Below are 20621 nucleotides of genomic sequence, written 5' to 3' on the forward strand. Positions count from 1 at the left end.
TTAGGGGAAAGAACGGTGATCCAATCTCCGACCCCCAATAACAGGTTTGCAGATTTGCTGAGCATTTCTGAGGTCCTGGGGGAAGGGGAATCCCTCAGCCTGGAAAACAACATGGGACAAATTGGGGATGACCCTGCTGAGGCTGCAGTGCCTCAAATATTGGAGGAAGTCACCCCCTGTGAGTGGCTGGCTGAGGTGCCATCTGTTGAGGAAGTACTGAGGGCGATCCAGAGTCTGAGACCAGGAAAGGCACCGGGCAGAGATGATCTCCCAAGCGAAATGCTCAGGGAGGGTGGCGTTTGTGCGCAAACTACCCTACATGACATCATAACAACAGTCTGAGCCACTGGACGGTTCCGCAGGATTGTAAGGATGCCCTGGTGGTCCCCCTCTTTAAGAAGGGGGACCACACAGACTGTAACAACTATAGGGGCATCTCACTCCTCAGTGTGCCGGGAAAGGTGCTGGCAAGGATTATTCAACATTGCCTTGCTAGGCACGCTGAGGAGAGGCTTGCGGAGCCCCAATGCGGTTTCAGTGGTGGGACCAGCACCATGGGACCCTCATCCGAGCCGGGTTGTAGCGGACCGGTACTGCACGTGCTATAGACTGTACATGCTATAGACTGTGCATGCTATAGACTGTGCATGCTTTATACTGTAGTACAGTGTTGCACTGTTATGGCGTCGGCTTGCAGAGGAAGGCCCTCGCCCAGCAGTGGATTGACCATGGATGAGGATGGTGGTGATGATGGTGATGATGATGGTGGTGATGGTGGTGATGACGGTGATGACGGTGGTGATGATGGTGGTGATGGTGGTGGTGATGATGGTGGTGATGGTGGTGATGGTGGTGATGATGGTGGTGATGATGGTAACTTTTCTGAAAGTCGCGTACAGTATACAACTGGCTGCACGCGCGCACCGTTTACAGTGCGGGCGCGTGAGTGTGTACAGTGTGCACGGCGCGTACAGTGTGCACGGCGCGTACAGTGTGCACGGCGCGTACAGTGTGCACGGCGCGTACAGTGTGCACGGCGCGTACAGTGTGCACGGCGCGTACAGTGTGCACGGCGCGTACAGTGTGCACGGCGCGTACAGTGTGCACGGCGCGTACAGTGTGCACGGCGCGTACAGTGTGCACGGCGCGTACAGTGTGCACGGCGCGTACAGTGTGCACGGCGCGTACAGTGTGCACGGCGCGTACAGTGTGCACGGCGCGTACAGTGTGCACGGCGCGTACAGTGTGCACGGCGCGTACAGTGTGCACGGCGCGTACAGTGTGCACGGCGCGTACAGTGTGCACGGCGCGTACAGTGTGCACGGCGCGTACAGTGTGCACGGTGTAAAAGTAAACTCACAGCGCGGTCTCGGCGCAGGGCCCAGGCGATAGGCGCGGACGAGAGAGGCGCCTCTGTGTCGCCTCCTCGACTTCTATCATCCAGCCCCGCCGGACGGGACGACTCTCGCCGCTCTCTCTCTCTCTCGCGACTTCTCGAGACAGCGAGACACGGAGAGAGAAACACACACGGAGAGACACACAGAGGGAGAGAGACACAGAGAGAGAGACACAGGCACACACAGAGAGACACACAGAGTGAGAGACGGAGAGACACAGAGAGGGAGACACAGACAGAGAAACACACAGATACACACACAGAGAGACACACAGACACCCACAGAGAGACACACACACAGAGACACACAGAGACACAGAGAGACACCCACACAGAGAGAGAGAGGCACTGGGGGCACTTTCGCGTGCTCCGGCTCCGGGCTAAGAGCGCTCGCGCTGTGGCAGCAGCGGCAGCGCCCTCGTGGCCGGGCGCTCGCGATTGGCCAGAGCGGCGAGCCACGTGACGAGGCGGAGGCCGCCACCAAAGGCAAAGGTGGCCCGCGTAGCCTCCAGGGGGATTTAGGGGCAAGTGCTGTAGGCAAAGGCAAAGGTGGCCCGCGTAGCCTGTAACAGGCTGTAGGGGCAAGTGCTGTTAGCGAGCAGCGCCTTTGACGGCCGGCACGGCACACGTGGGGGTGGGTGGCCAACAGCGCGCACGCCCGGTCGCCTTTGTCTCCCCAGTGGCGATGTTTACTACACACCGCACCAGGTACTCATTGGAGGCCGAGTCGACCTAGGGGAGGCCCAGGACCTGTTCAAGATAATCGCCGTCACTAGTAGCGCGCAGCGCGCTAACCGTTGCACCACCGCTCCCCCACCGATACCACAGAGACGTCACCACGGCGCCCGTGCCAGGCTAGGTGCACTTTGAGGCTATCACGTGAAGCGTTGAAGGCTCGCTGACCAGGTCTCGGGACAGACCCTGCAGGTGCCACGGGCCGACTAACTGAGATGACCGGTAGATGCACCACCAGCTGTACCCCTGCTGTGCCAGGCTAGATGGATGAGGTCTCGATACAGACCCTGCAGGTGCCACGGGTTGAATGACTGAGATGACCGGTAGATGCACACCAGCTGTACCCCTACTGTGCCAGGCTAGGTGCAGGAGGTCTCGGGACAGACCCAGCAGGTGCCACGGGTCGACTGACTGAGATGACCGGTAGATGCACCACCACCTGTGCCCGCTACTGTGCCAACTCGCTGTGTTTTAGCCGCCCGGCGCTCCGCTCGTTGTTGTGAGCGTCGCTCCTCCCCCCTCCGTTGTTGCTGGAGGGCGACTGCCTCGAACTGCCCAGTAGCAGCAGCGTCCTTCACGAGCCTCCTCCTCCTCCAGAGGCCGATCTTGACACCGCTGGTAGCGCTCATTGGCTCCCCAACCACCACCACCACCACAACCACCACCACGCGCATTGCACAACCAACTCACTAACTCAACTGCATGTGCCTGGTAATAGGTTAATAGGCGACGTTTTGGTCCATGTGCCTTTTTAATACCCCCCCCCTGCCCACATAAAAAAATATATGTGCTCTGAAGAAGGCCCATCGACCGAAACGTCGTCAATGACACAGTATCAATGTGTAGAGGTGTAATTGTGTAGATGTATGGGCAGGGATGGGAAACAAACACAAGGGGCGTGGTTAGGGCTGTACACGAAGGAGGTGCTCGCACCGACGTCCGCACCTACATCCCCCACGGGCCCCTCCCGGGGGCCGAGTGCTATAAAAGGTGGTGAGCCGGAGGGCTCGAGGTCGAGTGTTAGCTTTAACCAGCGAAGAGTGAAGACCAGCTAGAATAGGCCCCGGAGCTCCCCTGGCTCGCTGTCCTTGTCAGGACCGACCAGGGCAAGCCGGTGGCGTGGCCCCGAGAGCCCAGACTGACGTTCTTATAAGAGCCGGTCTGGAGACTCAGGGTGCCGGGATCCCAACTTGACCAGGGCTGGGATAGGTAGCCTCCCCTAGCTCCGTAGTGGAGGACTCGGGCGTAGGTTAGCGGGGTTAGACGTCTTGTCTCCCTGATAGACGAGTGAAGGGGACGATACCCCTTCAAGTGTTGTGTGTACCCGTTACTGTACACGAGTTGGTATTAATAAATAAGTGTGCCTCCGACCCCGTCGTCAAAGCCTCCTGAATACTTACTACATCTGGGATCAGAAGTGAACGTTCAACGATGGACACACGAGGGACGACGTGTACCAGGGAGTCGGAGATGGAGGACACCTCGGCTGAATCGGCACCAGAGATGGCCGAGGTCGGATCGGAGCAGCCTGGGCCGAGTACACCCGCGCCGCTACGACAAGAAGGGAGGGATGCGTCGGCCGAGGGACTTCGGCTGGCTCACTCCTGCCTGGCGGAGTTGCTCTACGCTGCGGCCGCCACATTGGAGGAGATCACGCGGCTGGGGGCTGGAGGGGTTGCGCGGGACGACGACGGCAGCCGACGCGCGGCGCCGTTTCCCGCCACCCCGACGCGGCTCGCGGTTAAATTTCCCGCCATCACTACAGTGGGAGCAGCGGGCGGGGCCGGGCCGCATCAGGTGACTGCTGAGGGCCAAGCAGAAGCCGTGACATCATCAACGCCGGCCAGCGCGTCAACAACGGTGCGACCGGCGCCCACACTGTAACGTGTGCAGGGAACGACGGAGCGCGATCCACGACCACAGACGTCGCGTTACAGCAGCGACTGCCGCCTCTTAAAGAGTTCGTGGGCGCGGACGGTGACTGGGGTGGCTTCAAGAGACGGTTCCTCGCTCATCAGGAGATGGCGAACTGGACGGACGGTGAAGCACTACACGCCCTGCCAGCGATGCTGGACAACGACGCCCTGGCTACCCTCACCTCGGCGCCTAAAGAAAAGCGCGCCACGCTGCACTTGGCGCTGCAGCTACTGTCCGCTGTCTACGGGCCGCCTTCGGACTGCAGGCAGCTGTTTCACGATCGCCAGCGGGGCGCCACCGAATCGCCTCTGGCTTTCCGGACGGCTCTCCTGGCCCTGGCGAAGGCAGCTTTTCCGCGGATGGACGAGGAGGGGGTGGACGCTATGGTGGCGGAAAAGTTGTTGGACTCAGCTGAAGCTCTCGGCGCCTCAGGCGAAGTCTAAATTGTCCGAAAATGTTAAATTTAACATCGGCAAATTAACTGAGGCGCGGGAAGCGGCCGTGCAAAATTCTGAACTCCGCCAGAAGGCGAACGAGAGGCTTAGGCTGGGGCGGGTACATGTGTTCAAATGGAAACCGGGGGACAGGGCATGGTTGCACTGTCCCCAGGTGCCGCTGGCGACCTCGTCAAAGTTGGTACGGCCGTGGCAGGGGCCCGTGGAGGTCGTACAGGTCTTGCGGCCGCAATGTGTACGCGTCAAATGGGGGAGGCATCGGTGGTACGTGCACCCCTCCAGGTTGAAACCGTTCATTGCGCCGCCCCGTGGTTCGCACACACACACGCATGGCCAAACGTGTGAGGGGTCCGCCGACTCCCCGACGTCGCTGCTTTCGCCTAACCTGACATCGACTGTTCCATCTCCGGGTGCACCAGGAGTGACGGGTCCACGACCGCCAACCCATCCCGGGGGGGTCAGGGGTCACTCAGCAGCGAAGCCAGACTCTCTCGCACCCGGACCGTCAACAACCGCCACTGAGCATGCCGGGACGGGCCCTTGTGACGGGCCCGCCGCGAGAACGCGCGCCAAAACGTGCAGACTTTTGTGAGGTCAGCCGTTGGGGGGCCCTTGTGGAAGGTGGGGGGAGGCGTCCGGGGCGCGTGTATATATGTTGGTTTTGCGGAATGGGGTATTTATTCGGGGGGGTGCGTCGGGTTATTTTTTTTTCCTGTTTCCTGTTGTTGTTGTTGTTGTGGTTGTCATTGTTCTTGTTAAAATTACACGAGGCACACACGGGTTTGGGGAGTCATGCACCTTTATTGTGGTTTTGTTGCAGCCGGGGACGGCTGCGGGCTGTACAGGGGGGGGGGTGATGTAGAGGTGTAATTGTGTAGATGTATGGGCACGGATGGGAAACAAACACAAGGGGCGTGGTTAGGGCTGTACACGAAGGAGGTGCTCGCACCGACGTCCGCACCTACATCCCCCACGGGCCCCTCCCGGGGGCCGAGTGCTATAAAAGGTGGTGAGCCGGAGGGCTCGAGGTCGAGTGTTAGCTTTAACCAGCGAAGAGTGAAGACCAGCTAGAATAGGCCCCGGAGCTCCCCTGGCTCGCTGTCCTTGTCAGGACCGACCAGGGCAAGCCGGTGGCGTGGCCCCGAGAGCCCAGACTGACGTTCTTATAAGAGCCGGTCTGGAGACTCAGGGTGCCGGGATCCCAGCTTGACCAGGGCTGGGATAGGTAGCCTCCCCTAGCTCCGTAGTGGAGGACTCGGGCGTAGGTTAGCGGGGTTAGACGTCTTGTCTCCCTGATAGACGAGTGAAGGGGACGATACCCCTTCAAGTGTTGTGTGTACCCGTTACTGTACACGAGTTGGTATTAATAAATAAGTGTGCCTCCGACCCCGTCGTCAAAGCCTCCTGAATACTTACTACATCTGGGATCAGAAGTGAACGTTCAACGATGGACACACGAGGGACGACGTGTACCAGGGAGTCGGAGATGGAGGACACCTCGGCTGAATCGGCACCAGAGATGGCCGAGGTCGGATCGGAGCAGCCTGGGCCGAGTACACCCGCGCCGCTACGACAAGAAGGGAGGGATGCGTCGGCCGAGGGACTTCGGCTGGCTCACTCCTGCCTGGCGGAGTTGCTCTACGCTGCGGCCGCCACATTGGAGGAGATCACGCGGCTGGGGGCTGGAGGGGTTGCGCGGGACGACGACGGCAGCCGACGCGCGGCGCCGTTTCCCGCCACCCCGACGCGGCTCGCGGTTAAATTTCCCGCCATCACTACAGTGGGAGCAGCGGGCGGGGCCGGGCCGCATCAGGTGACTGCTGAGGGCCAAGCAGAAGCCGTGACATCATCAACGCCGGCCAGCGCGTCAACAACGGTGCGACCGGCGCCCACACTGTAACGTGTGCAGGGAACGACGGAGCGCGATCCACGACCACAGACGTCGCGTTACAGCAGCGACTGCCGCCTCTTAAAGAGTTCGTGGGCGCGGACGGTGACTGGGGTGGCTTCAAGAGACGGTTCCTCGCTCATCAGGAGATGGCGAACTGGACGGACGGTGAAGCACTACACGCCCTGCCAGCGATGCTGGACAACGACGCCCTGGCTACCCTCACCTCGGCGCCTAAAGAAAAGCGCGCCACGCTGCACTTGGCGCTGCAGCTACTGTCCGCTGTCTACGGGCCGCCTTCGGACTGCAGGCAGCTGTTTCACGATCGCCAGCGGGGCGCCACCGAATCGCCTCTGGCTTTCCGGACGGCTCTCCTGGCCCTGGCGAAGGCAGCTTTTCCGCGGATGGACGAGGAGGGGGTGGACGCTATGGTGGCGGAAAAGTTGTTGGACTCAGCTGAAGCTCTCGGCGCCTCAGGCGAAGTCTAAATTGTCCGAAAATGTTAAATTTAACATCGGCAAATTAACTGAGGCGCGGGAAGCGGCCGTGCAAAATTCTGAACTCCGCCAGAAGGCGAACGAGAGGCTTAGGCTGGGGCGGGTACATGTGTTCAAATGGAAACCGGGGGACAGGGCATGGTTGCACTGTCCCCAGGTGCCGCTGGCGACCTCGTCAAAGTTGGTACGGCCGTGGCAGGGGCCCGTGGAGGTCGTACAGGTCTTGCGGCCGCAATGTGTACGCGTCAAATGGGGGAGGCATCGGTGGTACGTGCACCCCTCCAGGTTGAAACCGTTCATTGCGCCGCCCCGTGGTTCGCACACACACACGCATGGCCAAACGTGTGAGGGGTCCGCCGACTCCCCGACGTCGCTGCTTTCGCCTAACCTGACATCGACTGTTCCATCTCCGGGTGCACCAGGAGTGACGGGTCCACGACCGCCAACCCATCCCGGGGGGGTCAGGGGTCACTCAGCAGCGAAGCCAGACTCTCTCGCACCCGGACCGTCAACAACCGCCACTGAGCATGCCGGGACGGGCCCTTGTGACGGGCCCGCCGCGAGAACGCGCGCCAAAACGTGCAGACTTTTGTGAGGTCAGCCGTTGGGGGGCCCTTGTGGAAGGTGGGGGGAGGCGTCCGGGGCGCGTGTATATATGTTGGTTTTGCGGAATGGGGTATTTATTCGGGGGGGTGCGTCGGGTTATTTTTTTTTCCTGTTTCCTGTTGTTGTTGTTGTTGTGGTTGTCATTGTTCTTGTTAAAATTACACGAGGCACACACGGGTTTGGGGAGTCATGCACCTTTATTGTGGTTTTGTTGCAGCCGGGGACGGCTGCGGGCTGTACAGGGGGGGGGGTGATGTAGAGGTGTAATTGTGTAGATGTATGGGCACGGATGGGAAACAAACACAAGGGGCGTGGTTAGGGCTGTACACGAAGGAGGTGCTCGCACCGACGTCCGCACCTACATCCCCCACGGGCCCCTCCCGGGGGCCGAGTGCTATAAAAGGTGGTGAGCCGGAGGGCTCGAGGTCGAGTGTTAGCTTTAACCAGCGAAGAGTGAAGACCAGCTAGAATAGGCCCCGGAGCTCCCCTGGCTCGCTGTCCTTGTCAGGACCGACCAGGGCAAGCCGGTGGCGTGGCCCCGAGAGCCCAGACTGACGTTCTTATAAGAGCCGGTCTGGAGACTCAGGGCGCCGGGATCCCAGCTTGACCAGGGCTGGGATAGGTAGCCTCCCCTAGCTCCGTAGTGGAGGACTCGGGCGTAGGTTAGCGGGGTTAGACGTCGTGTCTCCCTGATAGACGAGTGAAGGGGACGATACCCCTTCAAGTGTTGTGTGTACCCGTTACTGTACACGAGTTGGTATTAATAAATAAGTGTGCCTCCGACCCGTCGTCAAAGCCTCCTGAATACTTACTACAAATGTAAAGGCCCCCGACACTCACACACACGCGCCGTGTTTATTTGTTGTTGTTGTTCTTGTGCAGCAGCATCATCACCACCACCAACATCATTTTGTAAACACAAAAATGACTTATCGTCATCAGGGGGGTCATGCTCTACCCACTGCTCGATCACGGCGACGACGACGATTATGCGAACAATGCACTCCGCAGCAGGTTGAAGTCATCTGCATCTACAGTGAGGGGAAAAAAGTATTTGATCCCCTGCTGATTTTGTACGTTTGCCCACTGACAAAGAAATGATCAGTCTATAATTTTAATGGTAGGTTTATTTGAACAGTGAGAGACAGAATAACAACAACAAAATCCCGAAAAACGCATGTCAAAAATGTTATAAATTGATTTGCACTGTACAATTGAGGTCCTAAACATCATCCACTTGGACTCAAATTTCACGACCTCCCCTGGAGTGCAAGAGAAGTTTTCCCAGAGGTGGAAGTTGAAATCTTTCTCTACTGGGTCTTCCGCCAGACATTCCCAGAAAACCCACTTTTTGTTTAGGGCTTCCACGTCTATCTGGTCGGTGCCCCACACGTCAGATCCAACTTTTTTTTTTGCCTGGCCGTGACTTCGCCTCGCGGTGATCAGTTGACATCTCTTCCCCTCTCTTCATCCAAGTGTCTCCAACATACAGCCTGAGGTCTGATGATATAATCGCACCTCCCATGTTTTTATTCTTTGGATCCAGTTTACAATATTCTACAATTGTCATGATTTTTGTTTCATAAGTCTCCTGTAACCTTAAAGAAAACATCATTTTAGACAGCAGTATTACAAATGCATTGGTTTAACACGTAGGCTTTCGCGACCAATATCCATAATAGAGGTTTTTTGGGTTAGATCGTGTAAATATATAAATGTGTCATTATAATCCGAAGGAAAACTTCAAAGGGCTCGCATAATGCATAATGTACGTTGCCTTAGTAATCCCCCCCCCCCCCCCGTGGCACAAGAGCGCAAAAGCGTGGTCACCACATCTACGCCTCTATATAAGAAACGAAACAGTTAAGACTTACTCTTAATTAAATAATAGCATATGACGTTTCGATTGCAACACGAGCAATCATCATCAGGTACAAATGAAAGAGAAAACAAACCTAGTATACTTTGAAATATAATGCAATACAACACAGAGAGTCGGCTAACATAACAGTCAACACCCTACCTGGTTGATTACGTTCTTCCAAAGATTGCTGCATTTGAGAGAGAGACAAAACACAGACACGGAGACACAGACAGACACATAAGCAGAGAGAGAAACACATAGGCACACAGAGAAACAACGCCTGTGTCGAGGCCTTAAATAGAGAGAGAGAGGGGCAGAGAGAGGGGGGGGGGGTAGAGAAATTAGCATGTCAATGAGAGATTTGGAGCTTTCGTGACTGCAAGAAATAATAGAGCAACAACGCGAGGACACAGAGAGAGAGAAAACACTTAATCAAACGAACTTAGTAAAATTTGTAAATGTAATGCAATGCAACACAGAGAGTCGGTCAACACACAATTAACGCATAGCCTGGTTGATTACTTTCTTCCAAAGATTTCAAAATTAGAAGTGTGAAATTTTGAGAGACAAGACACAGACACGGAGATACAAAGACCAACACATAAGCAGAGAGAGACAACACAGAGACACAGAGAGAGAGAGAAACCAAACTGCAAGAAATACGAGAGACAACACAGACACAAATCTGGCTGTCGCCTGATGAAGCTAGTTGTAATTACTGACGAAACGTCGTGCTCAAATCGTAAATGTTGCGGCTTGGCTCTCCAACACAACGGTGTGCTGTACTAGTGTAATGTGAGGATATATCCGGGTAGTTGATGGATCACACCTCGTTACGATGATTGGCTCTACCGGTCCTGGCCCATAGCCAATTGGGGGAAGTCTAGGGGCGTGGCCCTGACGTAATGGGAAGGTGACATCTGTAAGTAGAGGATTGGATCTGCTGGCTTTAGCCACAGCCAATGGGGGGACGAGTCAGGGGCGCGGTCCTGGGATCGTACGATGGAGTCTAGAAGATTCCATGGAGGTTAACCAGGAGTGGTGGAAAAGTACCACGTGACCCGGGTATTAAAAGGGGTGGAGACGGACAACACGTGGTCAGATCTGGAACGAATGGAGGGTGAGGCCACGCGGGAGCGGGGTACAGGCTGCCACGTGGCCGCGCGTGTCTCTCTCTCTCCCTCTCACCCTGTCTGTTAGCAGCGTGAAGGAGTAAGACAGGAGTGTTGTGAACAAAAGACAAATAAAGACCGGATTCCAGAAGTCGCTTCCACAACCTTTATTACATTAGTGACGAATTGGCATGTTCTGTTTACGTGACAACTCTTACCAGTTGGCTGTCGGGTGGTGGCAAGTTTTAATGAAACATTTATATATTTATGCGATCTAACCCAAAAAATCTTCCATTATGGAAAAATGCACTGTTTATTAGGTGGGGTGTTGAAACCAATCCTGGTTCCATTACCGCCACATCTTCTCCATCACTCACCTGTAACTCAATATATTTCAGAAACAGACCGCGTAGCCCCAGTAGCAACCAGAAGCAACGCATAACGCGTTGTCTTGTGGAGACCGGAGGGAGCCTCTCTACCCTCACCTAGACTGCTGGTCTCCCAGCTGAAGTTCAGTGGAGCATATATACTGTGCAGACATGAATTAGTGGACTGTGTGTGGGTCAGGATTGTGTAGGGCCATAGGCATGAGGGAAGTTCTGACTTTACACCTTATGCATGTGTAGTGTATGTATCATGAGGCACACAGAGAAGTCTGGAGGCACCACGATTTATTAACAACTTTACAGGGCTACGGGTTAACAACACTCGGGGTTACACGGAGACCCCTAAAGGGGTCTCCCCGTAACTGAGGCCCCGACGACCGACGCTGTCCGAACCCCGAAGTCGCCTGCACCGTCAGTTCCCCCATCAAACTGCCCCGATCGCTCCGCCCCCGTTCCTCTGATCCTCCCGAGCGTGGCCTCGCTCTGCCCCCTCCTCGGTCTCTCAAGACGGAGCCGGAGCCAGCGTCACATATCCTCCGGGGCCCTCGTTTCCGGGCCCCCTTCACAATCCCCTGAGTCAGCACGTCCCCTCTCTCTCTGCGACGGGATCCTGCAGGGCCTGCATCTCCACCATGTCTCTGTCGGCTCTCTCAGGAGATACGTGCACACGCCTTTGTGGCCGTCCATGCACCTGGGGTGGGGGGGGGGGTCAGACATTTGTGACGATGTTTGACGAGGGGGGGATAGGTTGGAAAAATGTGACGTCACATCAAAATGCGCAACTTTAAATAAATATAGACAACACGTTCTACTTAATTAAATAGACTTTTTGATCAATGTATTCTCCTACAACATCAGAGTGCTGCACCACATTAAATACGCACTACAATGACAATAGGTCAAAGCATAAAAAAGGAAAATGTTAAACAGCGATTGAACACAGTACTTTGATTGACTGCATGAACACATTACGATGAAAAGTTCCGTAAACATCGGACATCAATACCGTTGTTTTGTATATGTGAACCGTGGAATTTAATTTAAGATAAAATCTTACATATGGGGAGGGCGAAGCTCTGACTGGCGATTTCGTCGGGTGTACGACTTCATTATATTGCAACGCGGTGGTACAATAAAAGCTGGATGCGACGGAATCACCGACTTTGCTGATATTTGCCAAGCAAATGAAGGGGGCATGTCACATCATTACTCGATCCATGGATCGATTGGTAACAATCGACACAGCGATTAACCCGCAAGTTGTGATTAACCCGGTACAGGGACTCCTCTACTTAAGAACGAGTTAGGTTCCAGAGATCTGTTCATAAGTCGATTTGTTCGTAAGTTCAACTTTACTCATGTCAATTTCAAACATATTGTACGGCATTTACATTAATCCCTTATATTAACATAGCCACTTCCGTGCCCTTGTCTAGGAGGCTGCTTCCCTAGCTTACTTTTACATGCTAATTTCTCACATTAACATCACAAGCTCCGCCCATTCTTTATGACCCTTGAGCTACACCCATTTCAAACCTTTTAAAACAGTCTGCCTCAGCAGCAGACCATGCTTTCCCACCTGATGATGGACGCTTGTGTTGTGCCCGAAAAGTCATGATTCATTTTATTTTATACCAACGTGACTTTACCGAAAGAACCAAAGAGTATGGATTCCTGCAGTCACGAAAGCTTCAAATCAAGATTGAACTGCCTGTACGGGGAGGGTTTTCACACATCTGTTAGAGCTTTTAACAGACTGTGAGACAGAAGGCGCAGCTAATCGAGTCGCTAACCTTTCTCAAGAGATACCACAATAACAAGGTGATACCGATCGCATTTACACTCACATCTGCTGCTGCACTTCTCCTAACGCTGAACGGATCTTGTTCAAAGCTAGCCTATCGCTAATCTCAGAGAGAAAAGGATTGCTCCAATTTGAACTTGATGGTTTAGACAAGACTCTCTTACAATCACACTTAAAATTAACAGATAAAATGTCCACTTCTGATTGGAACCATGTAGATAACATGACAGTCTCTTCTGCTACTTCAATGTCAACCAAATGTAAAGTTAACTTGATCGCTAAATTCAACCTCCTGTGAAAAAAGAAGCCAGAGCCACACGTTAAAAAGTTAGATGTTAACAATATTGTCATCAATCAGAGTAACATCCCAATTTCCGACAGCCTAAAATCGGTACTAGCTAAAGGGTTGAATTTCGCAGTAACCCCTAAACATATCCCAGTGGATGATATTATCGCCCAGGTCGACGTAGCCCTCAAAGGCTTGGGACACATCCCAGCAGACGTTGCTAGATCTGAAATCGCTGCTATCCTAAAAAACGCTAAGAAACCCATTAGCAACATCAGCAAGGACGAGCGTTTTGAACTCTCTAAATTAAAAAAACAGAGATGACATTGTCATCCTCTGAGCCGACAAGGGCAATGCCACTGTCATCATGGATAAAACTACTTACAACAACAAAATTCAGGACCTTCTTAATGATGAATGACTAGACCAAAATCAGATCCCACCAACTGCCTAGCTACTAAAACCAACAATATCATCACTAAATCAACTTCTCTAATCGATCAGACCAAGCAGAGCCCCCTAAAACCTTCGGCTGTTAGACCACCCAGATTTTATGGCCTTCCAAATATCAACAAAGTAGGTATCTCGCTCCGTCCTATCGACTCCACGATTAACTCACCCATATACAAACTGGCCCGATTTCTGTTAGACTCTGCTTCCTTTCACTTGCAAGTCCACCTAAGCTGTACTTAGCTCACTTGGTTTCTCTAATCAAGGACATCTCACTGTATCCGGATGATTTGCTTGTCAGTTTCGATGTAGTCTTTCTGTTCAACAATGTACACCATTGCAATCATTGAAGACTTAGTCCAACAAGGACTGAATCCAGAAGTACCAAATTTGGTAAGGCATTGTCTTACCAACACATACTTCACCTGGAATGGTACATTATACAGACAAAATGAGGGTACCCCAATGGGTTTTCCCTTATCGCCAGTGGTAGCGGATGTTTTCATAGAAAATTTTGAGACAGATGCCATCCAGACATCCACCCTATGTCCTTCCTTGTGGAAGAGATACGTGGATGACACGTTCGTCATCTGGCCACATGGCCTGCCAGCACTGAACCAATTTCTCAACCACATCAATTCCATACACCCGTCTATCAAATTCACCATGGAAGTGGAAAAGGATGGCAAGTTACCATTCGTGGACGTTTTGATCGAGAAGAGACCCGATGGCTCGTTGGGACATTCGGTCTACAGGAAAGCCACCCACACGGATGCCTATCTGAAGCCTGACTTCCACCAATATCCAGCCCAGAATTCCCTCATCAAAACACTACACCATAGGGCCTGTTGCATCTCCGACCAGCACCACCTAGCCAGTGAGTTGGAGCACGTACACCAAGCCCTCAGGATGAACGGATACTCGGACCGTACAATCCACAAAGCTGTCTCCCCAGCTATGCGGAGACAACCTTCTGAGGATCTAACCAAAACCATCACTTTATCGTACATAGCTGGGGTTACCAAAAAGATTTCCAAAATCTTAAACAAACACAAGATCCAGGTTTGTTTCAATACAGTACACAAAATTCGTGATTTAATCTCATCTTTTTGGTTCTTTCGGTAAAGTCACGTATAAAGATAAAATAATACATTAAATAATAGCATACTACGACGTTTCGATTGCAACACAAGCAATCATCATCAGGTATAAAAGAAATAAATAGCAACAAAAATCTAACCAGAAAACTATAGACAGACATATAAGCAGACAGATATCACAAAGATACACAGAGAGAGGACACGCATCGGCACAAAGAGAGAGATCGTCTCTGTGACGGGGCCTTAAATAGAGAGAGGGGAGGCGGGGTCGGAGAGAGGGAGGGGGTAGGGGAAAAATACCATGTCAATGAGTAGGGCGACGTGTGGTACGGTACGCAAGCTTGAAAATTAGGAGAAAGGGAGAAAGACACACAAAAATTAAATAACCTAGCAAAATATCCAAATGTAATGTAATGCAACACAGAGAGTCGGTCAACACACAATTAACGCATAGCCTGGTCGATTACGTATTTAAAAGATTGCTAAGTTAGAATTTAAGTGTGAAAATTCCAAAGAGAGGACACAGGCAGAGAGAGAAAACAAAAAACCCAGAGAGGGAGAAAAAATAAACTTAAAACTTCCCCGCAGAAGTGGTTCCATCTTAATTTGAAGCTTTCGTGACTGCAGGAATTATTCTTTGGTTCTTTCGGTAAAGTCACGTATAAAGATAAAATAATAAATTAAATAATAGCATTACTTTTTAATTAATCTCTATTAACGATCCGCATACCCATATATGGGCAAAGACAACCCCCTTCATCCAAAGTCATGCCAACTGAATTCCAAATATGGGGGGGGCAAATCTCTGATTGGTGATTTGGTTGGGAATACCATTTTTATCACTGCTTTGTCAATGATTGTATCTCACGCACCTCAACGTTGTCCAGGCCATTTTGGGTGTTTCTCGAACATCTTCGGCAGTTGATTTTTTTTATCGCTGCCAAAATTATAACAATTGGAATGAGGATGGAAAGAAAACATATCTGAAAAAAATAAACGTATGCACACATTGATTATGTGAATACAGTAGTCATGAATGCATAAAAGTTGTATATGATTTTTTTGGGTTAGATCGCAAAAATAGAAATGTGTCGTTAAACCCGCCACCACCCAACACAGCCAACTAGTAAGGTTTGTCACGTAAACAGACATGCCACTTCGTTACTAGTACAGCACACCTGTGTTGGAGAGCAAATCCGCAACATTTACAATGTTGAGTACGACGTTTTGCCAGTAATTACAACTAGCATCATCAGAAGGACAGCTAGATTGATGGCGAAAGCCTACGTGTTCGGCTTTATCTGAACCTCAAAAGTGATGTGTCGACAGCTGTACTGTAACTAGCGGTAGTGGTGTAGCGATAAGCAGCGACCCGAGTTCGATTCCAGTGATTATAGGAACCGATCCTGGGCCTCCCCTAAGTCGACTCAGCCTCAAATGAGTAGCTGGTGCAGTGTAAAACATCGCCACTACGGAGACAAAGGTGGCTGCGAGTGGTGCTCGCCACCCACCCACTCGTGTGCCGTACCGGCCTTCATAGGTGCTGCTCGTTGTCAGTACTTGCCCCAATGGTCTGTTAAGGCTACAATGGGAGTCTTCGTCTTTTCATACGAGCACATACAGTACTAGCACCTAATGTATGCGTGGTTTTTCCATAAATTAATATTGTGATGGTAGCCTATGAGGGCCTTTTGGAGTGCTGTACTGTGTACAGTGCCTATGTTAATATGGGTAGTTATGGTATTTTGGAGTACTGTGTATTGTATTAAGATGGGTTTTCTATCAAGGAATATTGAAGATCCCGCGATGGTTTTTACAACCGTGGCGGTCCCAATTGACCAAATTTCGATAATCAGCTTCAAATGAGTCGAACGGTCAAATGAGTCGAACGGTATTCGTACATGGCAAGTATCGCCGACAAAAAACAGCGCACTACCATTACATGATGTCGATCCATAACCGGACCATCAAAGGGGTTGTTGGAGCATTGCGCAAAAAAATGTGCTTGGCTCGAAAAGTGCAAGCTCACCTTCGACGTGGCGGTGCAAGATTCGTGCTGCTGCTCACGTTCTGCAGCGCTCGCGTTGATCAGGTGGCAGGTGAAATCAACGGGGTAGGAGTTCTCCATGCAGCATACAGTCTTGCCGTCGAGCAGCACGACCTCCACCCATGTCAAAAAGACCAAGACGAATGTCATCAAGCCGAATTTCACGTTTTTCTTTGGCAGTTTCATCTCGTACATAGCCCAGGAGCTCAGAAGGGCGAGCAACAACGCAGGTGTTAGCATGAAGAGGGAGGCGAACGCATTTCGTCGGCGGTCGTCAACGCAAGGGCATTCAAATTCTTCGCCGACCCACGTAAACAGGCCCAGTGTGATGGACACAGCCGTCACGTTAACGGAGACCGGACTCTTTAAATACTTCTTGAAATCCCACCAGCTGGTGGTCGAGGCGAAGCTGTTGCTGGTTGGGCCACTCATCGTGGCTGTAAGAGAGCGAGCGGTCGTCTTCCTTGAAGAAGCGGGCAGGTGAATTCAGACCGACCCCGTGGGTTGCGATGCCCGATTGTAGTCTCTTTACACGGTTGAGTCACTTCCCCTTTTGTACGTGCGAACAGTACTTGTCCTGTATGTCTAACTTTGTACCGAGTGATATTTCGAAAGCTACGCGGGCCACACGCATGCATACCAAGTATGTGAGTTATGAATGGGTTTATAGGCTGGGCTGCGTTGTGACAATGTCTTTTAGCGTCACGGCGTGCAAAAGCATGACAAGGCTGCTACGAGCCAAATACCTGAGAAGAGGAACATTCTTTAAGTTATTTTAAAAATAATTCCAATGTATGATGTGCATTCCATCCTAGTGTAGTGACTTAACTCGGAGACGATGAGACTTGGAGGCACTTATTTTATTTAACGAGCACCATCGGTATAATACACACCCTAGGTGGGTACACACTCTACTGTTGCTAGCCTATACACAACACTACTTGGGTACACACTATCACTGTTGCTAGCCTACACACAACACCACGTGGGTACACACGATCACTGTTGCTAGCCTATACACAACACTACTTGGGTACACACGATCACTGTTGCTAGCCTATACACAACACCACGTATGTACACACTATCACTGTTGCTAGCCTATACACAACACCACTTGGGTACACACCATTACTGTTGCTAGCCTACACACAACACCACGTGGGTACACACGATCACTGTTGCTAGCCTATACACAACACCACGTATGTACACACTCTACTGTTGCTAGCCTATACACAACACCACTTGGGTACACACCATTACTGTTGCTAGCCTACACACAACACCACGTGGGTACACACGATCACTGTTGCTAGCCTATACACAACTCTACGTGTGTACACACTATTACTGTTGCTACTTGTCGGGGTGGTACGGGAGGGAAACGGACGGGTACACATGGGTGTCCACATCCACGTCCGCAAACGGATACCATCCTGGGGGGCTGTGGGGGGATGGTGTGATCCCACACAGCCCCGCCCCTCGGTGGTAAGTTGGTATAAAAGGCGGAGAGCCAGAGAGCTCGGGGAAGTGTTGGGGAGCTAAGGAGCGAAGAGCCAGTGAAGACTGAAGACCGGCCAGAGAAGCCCTGGAACTCCTGTGACCCGCTGTCCTTCTCAGGGCCGGGCAGAGCAAGCCAGTGGCGCGGCCCCAGAGTCGATGTCCTTCTAAGAGCCGGGTCTGTCTGTCTGGGTGTCGTGGCCTGCGCCTTGACCAGGGCCGGGTCAGATAGCCTCCCCTAGCGCCCTTAGCGGAGGACCTGGGAGCATAAATAGTTAGGCAGATAGCCTAGGGGTGTATCCCAGTCCAGTACGGGTGAAGGGACCGTTACCCCTTCCATTGTTACCATGTGAGTTACAAATAAATAGTGTGCCTCGACTACACCGTCTCTGTCGCTTGTGAACCCACTACACTAGCCTCTACACAACACCACGTGGGTACACACTATTACTGTTGCTAGCCTATACACAACACCACGTGGGTACACACTCTTACTGTTGCTAGCCTCTACACAACACCACGTGGGTACACACTGTCACCGTTGCTAACCTATACACAACACCACGTGGGTACACACTATTACTGTTGCTAGCCTCTACACAACACCACGTGGGTACACACTATCACTGTTGCTAGCCTATACACAACACCACGTGGGTACACACTGTTACTGTTGCTAGCCTCTACACAACACCACGTGGGTACACACTATCACTGTTGCTAGCCTATACACAACACCACGTGGGTACACACTGTTACTGTTGCTAGCCTACACACAACACCACGTGGGTACACACTGTTACTGTTGCTAGCATCTACACAACACCACGTGGGTACACACTATCACTGTTGCTAGCCTACACACAACACCACGTGGGTACACACTATCACTGTTGCTAGCCTATACACAACACCACGTGGGTACACACTATTACTGTTACTAGCTTATACACAACACCACGTGGGTACACACTATCACTGTTGCTAGCCTACAAACAACACCACGTGGGTACACACTATCACTGTTGCTAGCCTATACACAACACCACGTGGGTACACACTATTACTGTTACTAGCTTATACACAACACTAACTGTCTAACACTGACGGCGCTGAACCGAGACAGCCAACAACGATCTAGCAGCGCAATATCGAGCGAAGACGGCAACGACGATGGAGACGAGACGACAGCGATGATGGCGATGACGAGATGGTAATGACGATCTTGAACAACACGATTGGGATCCCACTTCCAGCAATAGCCACGAGGTCCCTCACAGGGGCCCTTCTTTTACTCTCAGCGTGGCCTCGCCCCGCCCCGGCCCCGCCCCCTCTCCGCCCCGGCCACGCCCCCTCTCTGGAACCTTCTCGGGGGCTTCCCGATGGGCCCCCCTATGTGACCTTTCCCCCCCCTAGACGCCCCCTCTCGTGTCTCTCGTGGCCTGCTGACTTCAATACTGACGTACACCGCAGTTCCCCTATTCCGCCAGCAGCCAGCTGCTACGTGTTAAACTGAAAATGTTTTGTTTAGGGGCCGTCCATAAATGACGTCACGTACCTGGGGGGGGGGGGGGGCAGCGGGTTCAGACATTTGTGACGATGTGTGACGATGGGGGGGGGGGGGGGGGTGAGAAATGTGACGTCACATCAAAATGCGCAACTTTTAATATATATAGACAACACGTTCTACTTAATTAAATAGACTTTTAAATAAATGTTTTCTCTTACAACATCAGAGTGCAGCAGCACATTAAATACGCACTACAACGATTGAAACATGTTTCATGTTTGGGGGGGGGGCAGAGCTTTGTGATCTCATATTTGAGGGGGGTCTGACTTTTGTGATGCCGTGTGACGAGGGGGGTGTCAAAAATCATCCAAAATCGCGTGACGTCATTTATGGACGGCCCCTTAACATCAACTTCAAATGCGAACTCTCACTTGCAAATTGAACCGCAGCACTATTTTTGTTCAGCTGAGCGATCCTCCGTGAGATGTAAAGAAGTCAGCCTCGTGCTGGGATTGAGTTGTTTTGTTTTGATGTGTGGGCATTTTAACATGCAGTAGACTACCGTGTCCCAACTTACGAATGGGCTTCAGGAACGAATTGTGTTCTTAAGTCGAAGACTGCCCGTTATATTAACTATTAATATTTATATGATAAGGTCGGTTGTTAAAACCAATCCTGATCACCATTACTGCCACATCCTCCCCCTCACTTACATTTAACTCATTAGATTAAAAAAAATAGACCGGGTAGCCCAAGTAGCCATTACACACCCTTATCCCACTGGGATTTTTGCACACAGCATTGGTGTACGGTGCTTTTTCTGGAATATTTTGCTGTTTTTTTCTGGATTTTCTGTTTGCATATAGTCACATCGTCACTTTAAGATGTTTTCTTGTTCATGTTTTTTGTCTTTTGTTTGTTGCGGTTGCACCCGATTCAAGAGCCGAATGGCTCACAGGGCTATGCCAAATAAATGAAACTGAAAAAAACTGTTTCCGTGTTTGGGCATTGATTTGTTGTATTTTCCAATCCCCTTGAAAAACAGGTTTTTTTCATGGGCTCACT

At 51.7% G+C, this 20621-nt stretch overlaps 1 protein-coding gene across 3 annotated transcripts in view; it reads right to left on the bottom strand.

Annotated features, from left to right (window-relative positions):
- Positions 1–20621, bottom strand: part of SETX (senataxin) — a 302333-nt gene that overhangs the window by 67593 nt on the left and 214119 nt on the right. For 2 of the 3 annotated variants that reach the window (XM_078882999.1, XM_078882996.1), the window contains exon 1: positions 1361–1860. The exons of the other annotated variant lie outside the window; for it this stretch is intronic. The gene's annotated coding sequence lies outside the window, so the exon portion shown is untranslated. Of the gene's footprint in view, positions 1–1360; positions 1861–20621 lie in introns of those variants that run through there. 3 annotated transcript variants of the gene reach the window in all.

Source organism: Lampetra fluviatilis, chromosome 68 (genome assembly GCF_964198595.1).
Source record: "Lampetra fluviatilis chromosome 68, kcLamFluv1.1, whole genome shotgun sequence".
Classification (NCBI taxonomy): Eukaryota; Metazoa; Chordata; class Hyperoartia; order Petromyzontiformes; family Petromyzontidae; genus Lampetra; species Lampetra fluviatilis.